The 12,569-nt window shown below is 42.4% G+C and overlaps 8 non-coding genes across 8 annotated transcripts; all 8 read right to left on the bottom strand.

Moving 5' to 3' along the window:
• Positions 1-1,605: 1,605 nt before the first annotated feature.
• TRNAE-CUC (transfer RNA glutamic acid (anticodon CUC)) lies at positions 1,606-1,677 on the bottom strand. Its single transcript has one exon. It is a non-coding gene; the product is annotated as a tRNA-Glu (tRNA).
• An 887-nt stretch (positions 1,678-2,564) lies between these two features.
• On the bottom strand, positions 2,565-2,636 carry TRNAE-UUC (transfer RNA glutamic acid (anticodon UUC)). The gene has a single exon. It is a non-coding gene; the product is annotated as a tRNA-Glu (tRNA).
• A 2,069-nt stretch (positions 2,637-4,705) lies between these two features.
• TRNAE-CUC (transfer RNA glutamic acid (anticodon CUC)) lies at positions 4,706-4,777 on the bottom strand. Its single transcript has one exon. It is a non-coding gene; the product is annotated as a tRNA-Glu (tRNA).
• An 898-nt stretch (positions 4,778-5,675) lies between these two features.
• Positions 5,676-5,747, bottom strand: TRNAE-UUC (transfer RNA glutamic acid (anticodon UUC)). The gene has a single exon. It is a non-coding gene; the product is annotated as a tRNA-Glu (tRNA).
• A 2,069-nt stretch (positions 5,748-7,816) lies between these two features.
• TRNAE-CUC (transfer RNA glutamic acid (anticodon CUC)) lies at positions 7,817-7,888 on the bottom strand. The gene has a single exon. It is a non-coding gene; the product is annotated as a tRNA-Glu (tRNA).
• Positions 7,889-8,775: 887 nt separating this feature from the next.
• TRNAE-UUC (transfer RNA glutamic acid (anticodon UUC)) lies at positions 8,776-8,847 on the bottom strand. Its single transcript has one exon. It is a non-coding gene; the product is annotated as a tRNA-Glu (tRNA).
• A 1,438-nt stretch (positions 8,848-10,285) lies between these two features.
• Positions 10,286-10,357, bottom strand: TRNAE-CUC (transfer RNA glutamic acid (anticodon CUC)). Its single transcript has one exon. It is a non-coding gene; the product is annotated as a tRNA-Glu (tRNA).
• An 898-nt stretch (positions 10,358-11,255) lies between these two features.
• Positions 11,256-11,327, bottom strand: TRNAE-UUC (transfer RNA glutamic acid (anticodon UUC)). Its single transcript has one exon. It is a non-coding gene; the product is annotated as a tRNA-Glu (tRNA).
• Between the last annotated feature and the right edge of the window lie 1,242 nt (positions 11,328-12,569).

Below are 12,569 nucleotides of genomic sequence, written 5' to 3'. Positions count from 1 at the left end.
CACGGGGCAGCGGGCTCCTCTTTTCCGAAGAGATTTTGTCAAAAACTTAGAACTTTCCTGTTCATTTCTAACACGTTTCTGATAAGTAAGGATTTGTGAACCCAAATGACACATGGGATGCTGGTTCTCTTGACCCGTTTGCTGTATAAAGAGGCAGATGAGAGTGATTTGAGCTATGAAAAAAAATTAAATCTTGTGCCAAAGGTCGTCACAATGAATGTAACCAAAAGCTGGTGTTCAGAATGATTGACAGCTAAGCGCAAAATCTACCTGAAATACTTTTGTCTGAAAAACACCCGCGTCAGTCTCATAATCTGAAGGTCGTAAGTTCGATCCTCACACGGGGCAGCAGGCTCCTATTTTCCGAAGAGATTTTGTCAAAAACTTAGAACTTTCCCTTTCAGTTCTAACACGTTTCTGATAAGTAAGGATTTGTGAACCCAAATGACAGATGGGACACATGGGTTGCTGTTTCTCTTGACCCGTTTGCTGTATAAAGAGGCAGATGAGAGTGATTTGAGCTGTTTGACAGCTAAGCGCAAAATCTACCTGAAATACTTTTGTCTGAAAAACACCCGTCAGTAGCGAGCGCGTCAGTCTCATATTCTGAAGTTCGTGAGTTCGATACTCACACGGGGCAGCGGGCTCCTCTTTTCCGAAGAGATTTTGTCAAAAACTTAGAACTTTCCTGTTCATTTCTAACACGTTTCTGATAAGTAAGGATTTGTGAACCCAAATGACACATGGGATGCTGGTTCTCTTGACCCGTTTGCTGTATAAAGAGGCAGATGAGAGTGATTTGAGCTATGAAAAAAAATTAAATCTTGTGCCAAAGGTCGTCACAATGAATGTAACCAAAAGCTGGTGTTCAGAATGATTGACAGCTAAGCGCAAAATCTACCTGAAATACTTTTGTCTGAAAAACACCCGCGTCAGTCTCATAATCTGAAGGTCGTGAGTTCGATCCTCACACGGGGCAGCAGGCTCCTCTTTTCCGAAGAGATTTTGTCAAAAACTTAGAACTTTCCCTTTCAGTTCTAACACGTTTCTGATAAGTAAGGATTTGTGAACCCAAATGACAGATGGGACACATGGGTTGCTGTTTCTCTTGACCCGTTTGCTGTATAAAGAGGCAGATGAGAGTGATTTGAGCTGTTTGACAGCTAAGCGCAAAATCTACCTGAAATACTTTTGTCTGAAAAACACCCGTCAGTAGCGAGCGCGTCAGTCTCATATTCTGAAGTTCGTGAGTTCGATCCTCACATGGGGAAGCGGTACCCTCTTTTCTGAAGAGATTCTGTCACCAAATTAGAACTTTCCCTTTCAGATTTAAAATGTTTCTGATAAGTAAGAATTTGCGAACCCAAATGACAGACAGGACACATGGGTTGTTGATTCTCTTGACACGTTTGCTGTAAAAGGGGCTAGTTGAGATTGATTTGAGCTATGAAACCAAATTAAATCTTGTGCCAAAGTTCATCACAACGAACGGACCAAAAGATGGCGTTCAGAATTTTCGACAGCTTAACGCAAATTCTACCTGAAATACTTTTGTCTGAAAAACACCTTTGTCTTTGAATGTTGGTGGCAGTACAGAAAAGTACATTCCCATACCGGGAGTTGAACCCGGCCCGCCTGGGTGAGAACCAGGAATCCTAACCGCTAGACCATATGGGAAAAGATGTGCTGTCTTATCAGTGACAATCTGAAAAAAAATAAGTTTTCTACTTGGCACAAGCAACTTCTGCAGTTCTATTTGCGCAGCTTGCCTCGTTAACACAGTTGTAAGCAAATCAGTCTCATAAGCTGAAAGATGAACGTTCGATTCTTAGACGGGGTACTGGTCCCTCGTTTTCTCAATCGATTCTGTCTCCATCTTGGCTACAGGGCCACAGATTTTTCCGATTCAGTACCAAAACATAACCAATTTAGTTCCTAAACTGTTTCCACGTACAAGGCATGGGGCAGCTTTTGAATGTGTGTACTAGTTCCAAAGGAGTGTCACTCCCATAGCAGGAAGTAAACCAGTCGACCAGGGATACTAGGTCCTATCCACTTTTCCACGTGGGACAAGTTATACACTAAGCAGCAAGATAAATTTAAAAAAAAAAAGAAGTTTTTGCTCTGATTAAATAGCTTTTACATCACAAAAGAAAAAAGTTGCCACATGAGCATGGTACTTAGCACGTCAGTTGGTAATCTGAAGTTCATGAGGTTTTTTCCTCACACGTGGAACTATTCTCCCCCCTTTTCTTGGGATATTGTGTCACCCACTCAGAACTTTCTCACTGAAACATTTCCGATTCGAAAGGAAACAGGAGCCTTAGTGACAGACAGAACACATGGATTGTTGCGTCCCTTGACGCTTTGGAGTAATAAGGTGTAGTTGAGAATGGTTTAAGCTATGAAACAAAATGAAATCTTGTGCTAAAGGTCAGTAAGAGCCACAAATACCCTGATGTTCAGCATTTTTGACTGCAAAGTACAAAATCTACCTGAAATATTATTGTCTGGAAAATACATTTCTGTCTTTGATTGTTGGCAGTAGTACAGTAAAAGGTGCGTTCCCATACCGGGAGTCGAACCCGGGCCGCCTGGGTGAAAACCAGGAATCCTAACCGCTAGACCATATGGGAATGGATAGCTACACACTGAGGTATCTATTGAAAAAAATCAGCTCGGGGGCTTGCACAAGAAACGTCTGCAGATTGGCACGTGCATCTTACCTCGTTAGCGCAGTAGGTAGCGCGTCAGTCTCATAACACCCGCGTCAGTCTCATAATCTGAAGGTCGTAAGTTCGATCCTCACACGGGGCAGCAGGCTCCTCTTTTCCGAAGAGATTTTGTCAAAAACTTAGAACTTTCCCTTTCAGTTCTAACACGTTTCTGATAAGTAAGGATTTGTGAACCCAAATGACAGATGGGACACATGGGTTGCTGTTTCTCTTGACCCGTTTGCTGTATAAAGAGGCAGATGAGAGTGATTTGAGCTGTTTGACAGCTAAGCGCAAAATCTACCTGAAATACTTTTGTCTGAAAAACACCCGTCAGTAGCGAGCGCGTCAGTCTCATATTCTGAAGTTCGTGAGTTCGATACTCACACGGGGCAGCGGGCTCCTCTTTTCCGAAGAGATTTTGTCAAAAACTTAGAACTTTCCTGTTCATTTCTAACACGTTTCTGATAAGTAAGGATTTGTGAACCCAAATGACACATGGGATGCTGGTTCTCTTGACCCGTTTGCTGTATAAAGAGGCAGATGAGAGTGATTTGAGCTATGAAAAAAAATTAAATCTTGTGCCAAAGGTCGTCACAATGAATGTAACCAAAAGCTGGTGTTCAGAATGATTGACAGCTAAGCGCAAAATCTACCTGAAATACTTTTGTCTGAAAAACACCCGCGTCAGTCTCATAATCTGAAGGTCGTAAGTTCGATCCTCACACGGGGCAGCAGGCTCCTCTTTTCCGAAGAGATTTTGTCAAAAACTTAGAACTTTCCCTTTCAGTTCTAACACGTTTCTGATAAGTAAGGATTTGTGAACCCAAATGACAGATGGGACACATGGGTTGCTGTTTCTCTTGACCCGTTTGCTGTATAAAGAGGCAGATGAGAGTGATTTGAGCTGTTTGACAGCTAAGCGCAAAATCTACCTGAAATACTTTTGTCTGAAAAACACCCGTCAGTAGCGAGCGCGTCAGTCTCATATTCTGAAGTTCGTGAGTTCGATACTCACACGGGGCAGCGGGCTCCTCTTTTCCGAAGAGATTTTGTCAAAAACTTAGAACTTTCCTGTTCATTTCTAACACGTTTCTGATAAGTAAGGATTTGTGAACCCAAATGACACATGGGATGCTGGTTCTCTTGACCCGTTTGCTGTATAAAGAGGCAGATGAGAGTGATTTGAGCTATGAAAAAAAATTAAATCTTGTGCCAAAGGTCGTCACAATGAATGTAACCAAAAGCTGGTGTTCAGAATGATTGACAGCTAAGCGCAAAATCTACCTGAAATACTTTTGTCTGAAAAACACCCGCGTCAGTCTCATAATCTGAAGGTCGTGAGTTCGATCCTCACACGGGGCAGCAGGCTCCTCTTTTCCGAAGAGATTTTGTCAAAAACTTAGAACTTTCCCTTTCAGTTCTAACACGTTTCTGATAAGTAAGGATTTGTGAACCCAAATGACAGATGGGACACATGGGTTGCTGTTTCTCTTGACCCGTTTGCTGTATAAAGAGGCAGATGAGAGTGATTTGAGCTGTTTGACAGCTAAGCGCAAAATCTACCTGAAATACTTTTGTCTGAAAAACACCCGTCAGTAGCGAGCGCGTCAGTCTCATATTCTGAAGTTCGTGAGTTCGATCCTCACATGGGGAAGCGGTACCCTCTTTTCTGAAGAGATTCTGTCACCAAATTAGAACTTTCCCTTTCAGATTTAAAATGTTTCTGATAAGTAAGAATTTGCGAACCCAAATGACAGACAGGACACATGGGTTGTTGATTCTCTTGACACGTTTGCTGTAAAAGGGGCTAGTTGAGATTGATTTGAGCTATGAAACCAAATTAAATCTTGTGCCAAAGTTCATCACAACGAACGGACCAAAAGATGGCGTTCAGAATTTTCGACAGCTTAACGCAAATTCTACCTGAAATACTTTTGTCTGAAAAACACCTTTGTCTTTGAATGTTGGTGGCAGTACAGAAAAGTACATTCCCATACCGGGAGTTGAACCCGGCCCGCCTGGGTGAGAACCAGGAATCCTAACCGCTAGACCATATGGGAAAAGATGTGCTGTCTTATCAGTGACAATCTGAAAAAAAATAAGTTTTCTACTTGGCACAAGCAACTTCTGCAGTTCTATTTGCGCAGCTTGCCTCGTTAACACAGTTGTAAGCAAATCAGTCTCATAAGCTGAAAGATGAACGTTCGATTCTTAGACGGGGTACTGGTCCCTCGTTTTCTCAATCGATTCTGTCTCCATCTTGGCTACAGGGCCACAGATTTTTCCGATTCAGTACCAAAACATAACCAATTTAGTTCCTAAACTGTTTCCACGTACAAGGCATGGGGCAGCTTTTGAATGTGTGTACTAGTTCCAAAGGAGTGTCACTCCCATAGCAGGAAGTAAACCAGTCGACCAGGGATACTAGGTCCTATCCACTTTTCCACGTGGGACAAGTTATACACTAAGCAGCAAGATAAATTTAAAAAAAAAAAAAAAAAAAAAAGAAGTTTTTGCTCTGATTAAATAGCTTTTACATCACAAAAGAAAAAAGTTGCCACATGAGCATGGTACTTAGCACGTCAGTTGGTAATCTGAAGTTCATGAGGTTTTTTCCTCACACGTGGAACTATTCTCCCCCCTTTTCTTGGGATATTGTGTCACCCACTCAGAACTTTCTCACTGAAACATTTCCGATTCGAAAGGAAACAGGAGCCTTAGTGACAGACAGAACACATGGATTGTTGCGTCCCTTGACGCTTTGGAGTAATAAGGTGTAGTTGAGAATGGTTTAAGCTATGAAACAAAATGAAATCTTGTGCTAAAGGTCAGTAAGAGCCACAAATACCCTGATGTTCAGCATTTTTGACTGCAAAGTACAAAATCTACCTGAAATATTATTGTCTGGAAAATACATTTCTGTCTTTGATTGTTGGCAGTAGTACAGTAAAAGGTGCGTTCCCATACCGGGAGTCGAACCCGGGCCGCCTGGGTGAAAACCAGGAATCCTAACCGCTAGACCATATGGGAATGGATAGCTACACACTGAGGTATCTATTGAAAAAAATCAGCTCGGGGGCTTGCACAAGAAACGTCTGCAGATTGGCACGTGCATCTTACCTCGTTAGCGCAGTAGGTAGCGCGTCAGTCTCATAACACCCGCGTCAGTCTCATAATCTGAAGGTCGTAAGTTCGATCCTCACACGGGGCAGCAGGCTCCTCTTTTCCGAAGAGATTTTGTCAAAAACTTAGAACTTTCCCTTTCAGTTCTAACACGTTTCTGATAAGTAAGGATTTGTGAACCCAAATGACAGATGGGACACATGGGTTGCTGTTTCTCTTGACCCGTTTGCTGTATAAAGAGGCAGATGAGAGTGATTTGAGCTGTTTGACAGCTAAGCGCAAAATCTACCTGAAATACTTTTGTCTGAAAAACACCCGTCAGTAGCGAGCGCGTCAGTCTCATATTCTGAAGTTCGTGAGTTCGATACTCACACGGGGCAGCGGGCTCCTCTTTTCCGAAGAGATTTTGTCAAAAACTTAGAACTTTCCTGTTCATTTCTAACACGTTTCTGATAAGTAAGGATTTGTGAACCCAAATGACACATGGGATGCTGGTTCTCTTGACCCGTTTGCTGTATAAAGAGGCAGATGAGAGTGATTTGAGCTATGAAAAAAAATTAAATCTTGTGCCAAAGGTCGTCACAATGAATGTAACCAAAAGCTGGTGTTCAGAATGATTGACAGCTAAGCGCAAAATCTACCTGAAATACTTTTGTCTGAAAAACACCCGCGTCAGTCTCATAATCTGAAGGTCGTAAGTTCGATCCTCACACGGGGCAGCAGGCTCCTATTTTCCGAAGAGATTTTGTCAAAAACTTAGAACTTTCCCTTTCAGTTCTAACACGTTTCTGATAAGTAAGGATTTGTGAACCCAAATGACAGATGGGACACATGGGTTGCTGTTTCTCTTGACCCGTTTGCTGTATAAAGAGGCAGATGAGAGTGATTTGAGCTGTTTGACAGCTAAGCGCAAAATCTACCTGAAATACTTTTGTCTGAAAAACACCCGTCAGTAGCGAGCGCGTCAGTCTCATATTCTGAAGTTCGTGAGTTCGATACTCACACGGGGCAGCGGGCTCCTCTTTTCCGAAGAGATTTTGTCAAAAACTTAGAACTTTCCTGTTCATTTCTAACACGTTTCTGATAAGTAAGGATTTGTGAACCCAAATGACACATGGGATGCTGGTTCTCTTGACCCGTTTGCTGTATAAAGAGGCAGATGAGAGTGATTTGAGCTATGAAAAAAAATTAAATCTTGTGCCAAAGGTCGTCACAATGAATGTAACCAAAAGCTGGTGTTCAGAATGATTGACAGCTAAGCGCAAAATCTACCTGAAATACTTTTGTCTGAAAAACACCCGCGTCAGTCTCATAATCTGAAGGTCGTGAGTTCGATCCTCACACGGGGCAGCAGGCTCCTCTTTTCCGAAGAGATTTTGTCAAAAACTTAGAACTTTCCCTTTCAGTTCTAACACGTTTCTGATAAGTAAGGATTTGTGAACCCAAATGACAGATGGGACACATGGGTTGCTGTTTCTCTTGACCCGTTTGCTGTATAAAGAGGCAGATGAGAGTGATTTGAGCTGTTTGACAGCTAAGCGCAAAATCTACCTGAAATACTTTTGTCTGAAAAACACCCGTCAGTAGCGAGCGCGTCAGTCTCATATTCTGAAGTTCGTGAGTTCGATCCTCACATGGGGAAGCGGTACCCTCTTTTCTGAAGAGATTCTGTCACCAAATTAGAACTTTCCCTTTCAGATTTAAAATGTTTCTGATAAGTAAGAATTTGCGAACCCAAATGACAGACAGGACACATGGGTTGTTGATTCTCTTGACACGTTTGCTGTAAAAGGGGCTAGTTGAGATTGATTTGAGCTATGAAACCAAATTAAATCTTGTGCCAAAGTTCATCACAACGAACGGACCAAAAGATGGCGTTCAGAATTTTCGACAGCTTAACGCAAATTCTACCTGAAATACTTTTGTCTGAAAAACACCTTTGTCTTTGAATGTTGGTGGCAGTACAGAAAAGTACATTCCCATACCGGGAGTTGAACCCGGCCCGCCTGGGTGAGAACCAGGAATCCTAACCGCTAGACCATATGGGAAAAGATGTGCTGTCTTATCAGTGACAATCTGAAAAAAAATAAGTTTTCTACTTGGCACAAGCAACTTCTGCAGTTCTATTTGCGCAGCTTGCCTCGTTAACACAGTTGTAAGCAAATCAGTCTCATAAGCTGAAAGATGAACGTTCGATTCTTAGACGGGGTACTGGTCCCTCGTTTTCTCAATCGATTCTGTCTCCATCTTGGCTACAGGGCCACAGATTTTTCCGATTCAGTACCAAAACATAACCAATTTAGTTCCTAAACTGTTTCCACGTACAAGGCATGGGGCAGCTTTTGAATGTGTGTACTAGTTCCAAAGGAGTGTCACTCCCATAGCAGGAAGTAAACCAGTCGACCAGGGATACTAGGTCCTATCCACTTTTCCACGTGGGACAAGTTATACACTAAGCAGCAAGATAAATTTAAAAAAAAAAAGAAGTTTTTGCTCTGATTAAATAGCTTTTACATCACAAAAGAAAAAAGTTGCCACATGAGCATGGTACTTAGCACGTCAGTTGGTAATCTGAAGTTCATGAGGTTTTTTCCTCACACGTGGAACTATTCTCCCCCCTTTTCTTGGGATATTGTGTCACCCACTCAGAACTTTCTCACTGAAACATTTCCGATTCGAAAGGAAACAGGAGCCTTAGTGACAGACAGAACACATGGATTGTTGCGTCCCTTGACGCTTTGGAGTAATAAGGTGTAGTTGAGAATGGTTTAAGCTATGAAACAAAATGAAATCTTGTGCTAAAGGTCAGTAAGAGCCACAAATACCCTGATGTTCAGCATTTTTGACTGCAAAGTACAAAATCTACCTGAAATATTATTGTCTGGAAAATACATTTCTGTCTTTGATTGTTGGCAGTAGTACAGTAAAAGGTGCGTTCCCATACCGGGAGTCGAACCCGGGCCGCCTGGGTGAAAACCAGGAATCCTAACCGCTAGACCATATGGGAATGGATAGCTACACACTGAGGTATCTATTGAAAAAAATCAGCTCGGGGGCTTGCACAAGAAACGTCTGCAGATTGGCACGTGCATCTTACCTCGTTAGCGCAGTAGGTAGCGCGTCAGTCTCATAACACCCGCGTCAGTCTCATAATCTGAAGGTCGTAAGTTCGATCCTCACACGGGGCAGCAGGCTCCTCTTTTCCGAAGAGATTTTGTCAAAAACTTAGAACTTTCCCTTTCAGTTCTAACACGTTTCTGATAAGTAAGGATTTGTGAACCCAAATGACAGATGGGACACATGGGTTGCTGTTTCTCTTGACCCGTTTGCTGTATAAAGAGGCAGATGAGAGTGATTTGAGCTGTTTGACAGCTAAGCGCAAAATCTACCTGAAATACTTTTGTCTGAAAAACACCCGTCAGTAGCGAGCGCGTCAGTCTCATATTCTGAAGTTCGTGAGTTCGATACTCACACGGGGCAGCGGGCTCCTCTTTTCCGAAGAGATTTTGTCAAAAACTTAGAACTTTCCTGTTCATTTCTAACACGTTTCTGATAAGTAAGGATTTGTGAACCCAAATGACACATGGGATGCTGGTTCTCTTGACCCGTTTGCTGTATAAAGAGGCAGATGAGAGTGATTTGAGCTATGAAAAAAAATTAAATCTTGTGCCAAAGGTCGTCACAATGAATGTAACCAAAAGCTGGTGTTCAGAATGATTGACAGCTAAGCGCAAAATCTACCTGAAATACTTTTGTCTGAAAAACACCCGCGTCAGTCTCATAATCTGAAGGTCGTGAGTTCGATCCTCACACGGGGCAGCAGGCTCCTCTTTTCCGAAGAGATTTTGTCAAAAACTTAGAACTTTCCCTTTCAGTTCTAACACGTTTCTGATAAGTAAGGATTTGTGAACCCAAATGACAGATGGGACACATGGGTTGCTGTTTCTCTTGACCCGTTTGCTGTATAAAGAGGCAGATGAGAGTGATTTGAGCTGTTTGACAGCTAAGCGCAAAATCTACCTGAAATACTTTTGTCTGAAAAACACCCGTCAGTAGCGAGCGCGTCAGTCTCATATTCTGAAGTTCGTGAGTTCGATCCTCACATGGGGAAGCGGTACCCTCTTTTCTGAAGAGATTCTGTCACCAAATTAGAACTTTCCCTTTCAGATTTAAAATGTTTCTGATAAGTAAGAATTTGCGAACCCAAATGACAGACAGGACACATGGGTTGTTGATTCTCTTGACACGTTTGCTGTAAAAGGGGCTAGTTGAGATTGATTTGAGCTATGAAACCAAATTAAATCTTGTGCCAAAGTTCATCACAACGAACGGACCAAAAGATGGCGTTCAGAATTTTCGACAGCTTAACGCAAATTCTACCTGAAATACTTTTGTCTGAAAAACACCTTTGTCTTTGAATGTTGGTGGCAGTACAGAAAAGTACATTCCCATACCGGGAGTTGAACCCGGCCCGCCTGGGTGAGAACCAGGAATCCTAACCGCTAGACCATATGGGAAAAGATGTGCTGTCTTATCAGTGACAATCTGAAAAAAAATAAGTTTTCTACTTGGCACAAGCAACTTCTGCAGTTCTATTTGCGCAGCTTGCCTCGTTAACACAGTTGTAAGCAAATCAGTCTCATAAGCTGAAAGATGAACGTTCGATTCTTAGACGGGGTACTGGTCCCTCGTTTTCTCAATCGATTCTGTCTCCATCTTGGCTACAGGGCCACAGATTTTTCCGATTCAGTACCAAAACATAACCAATTTAGTTCCTAAACTGTTTCCACGTACAAGGCATGGGGCAGCTTTTGAATGTGTGTACTAGTTCCAAAGGAGTGTCACTCCCATAGCAGGAAGTAAACCAGTTGACCAGGGATACTAGGTCCTATCCACTTTTCCACGTGGGACAAGTTATACACTAAGCAGCAAGATAAATTTAAAAAAAAAAAAAAAAAAAAAAGAAGTTTTTGCTCTGATTAAATAGCTTTTACATCACAAAAGAAAAAAGTTGCCACATGAGCATGGTACTTAGCACGTCAGTTGGTAATCTGAAGTTCATGAGGTTTTTTCCTCACACGTGGAACTATTCTCCCCCCTTTTCTTGGGATATTGTGTCACCCACTCAGAACTTTCTCACTGAAACATTTCCGATTCGAAAGGAAACAGGAGCCTTAGTGACAGACAGAACACATGGATTGTTGCGTCCCTTGACGCTTTGGAGTAATAAGGTGTAGTTGAGAATGGTTTAAGCTATGAAACAAAATGAAATCTTGTGCTAAAGGTCAGTAAGAGCCACAAATACCCTGATGTTCAGCATTTTTGACTGCAAAGTACAAAATCTACCTGAAATATTATTGTCTGGAAAATACATTTCTGTCTTTGATTGTTGGCAGTAGTACAGTAAAAGGTGCGTTCCCATACCGGGAGTCGAACCCGGGCCGCCTGGGTGAAAACCAGGAATCCTAACCGCTAGACCATATGGGAATGGATAGCTACACACTGAGGTATCTATTGAAAAAAATCAGCTCGGGGGCTTGCACAAGAAACGTCTGCAGATTGGCACGTGCATCTTACCTCGTTAGCGCAGTAGGTAGCGCGTCAGTCTCATAACACCCGCGTCAGTCTCATAATCTGAAGGTCGTAAGTTCGATCCTCACACGGGGCAGCAGGCTCCTCTTTTCCGAAGAGATTTTGTCAAAAACTTAGAACTTTCCCTTTCAGTTCTAACACGTTTCTGATAAGTAAGGATTTGTGAACCCAAATGACAGATGGGACACATGGGTTGCTGTTTCTCTTGACCCGTTTGCTGTATAAAGAGGCAGATGAGAGTGATTTGAGCTGTTTGACAGCTAAGCGCAAAATCTACCTGAAATACTTTTGTCTGAAAAACACCCGTCAGTAGCGAGCGCGTCAGTCTCATATTCTGAAGTTCGTGAGTTCGATACTCACACGGGGCAGCGGGCTCCTCTTTTCCGAAGAGATTTTGTCAAAAACTTAGAACTTTCCTGTTCATTTCTAACACGTTTCTGATAAGTAAGGATTTGTGAACCCAAATGACACATGGGATGCTGGTTCTCTTGACCCGTTTGCTGTATAAAGAGGCAGATGAGAGTGATTTGAGCTATGAAAAAAAATTAAATCTTGTGCCAAAGGTCGTCACAATGAATGTAACCAAAAGCTGGTGTTCAGAATGATTGACAGCTAAGCGCAAAATCTACCTGAAATACTTTTGTCTGAAAAACACCCGCGTCAGTCTCATAATCTGAAGGTCGTAAGTTCGATCCTCACACGGGGCAGCAGGCTCCTCTTTTCCGAAGAGATTTTGTCAAAAACTTAGAACTTTCCCTTTCAGTTCTAACACGTTTCTGATAAGTAAGGATTTGTGAACCCAAATGACAGATGGGACACATGGGTTGCTGTTTCTCTTGACCCGTTTGCTGTATAAAGAGGCAGATGAGAGTGATTTGAGCTGTTTGACAGCTAAGCGCAAAATCTACCTGAAATACTTTTGTCTGAAAAACACCCGTCAGTAGCGAGCGCGTCAGTCTCATATTCTGAAGTTCGTGAGTTCGATACTCACACGGGGCAGCGGGCTCCTCTTTTCCGAAGAGATTTTGTCAAAAACTTAGAACTTTCCTGTTCATTTCTAACACGTTTCTGATAAGTAAGGATTTGTGAACCCAAATGACACATGGGATGCTGGTTCTCTTGACCCGTTTGCTGTAT

This window comes from Dendrobates tinctorius, unplaced genomic scaffold (genome assembly GCF_039654945.1).
Source record: "Dendrobates tinctorius isolate UK_male_01 unplaced genomic scaffold, ASM3965494v1 ptg000272l, whole genome shotgun sequence".
In the NCBI taxonomy this organism is placed as follows: Eukaryota; Metazoa; Chordata; class Amphibia; order Anura; family Dendrobatidae; genus Dendrobates; species Dendrobates tinctorius.
This window is presented reverse-complemented; position numbering and strand designations above follow the sequence as displayed.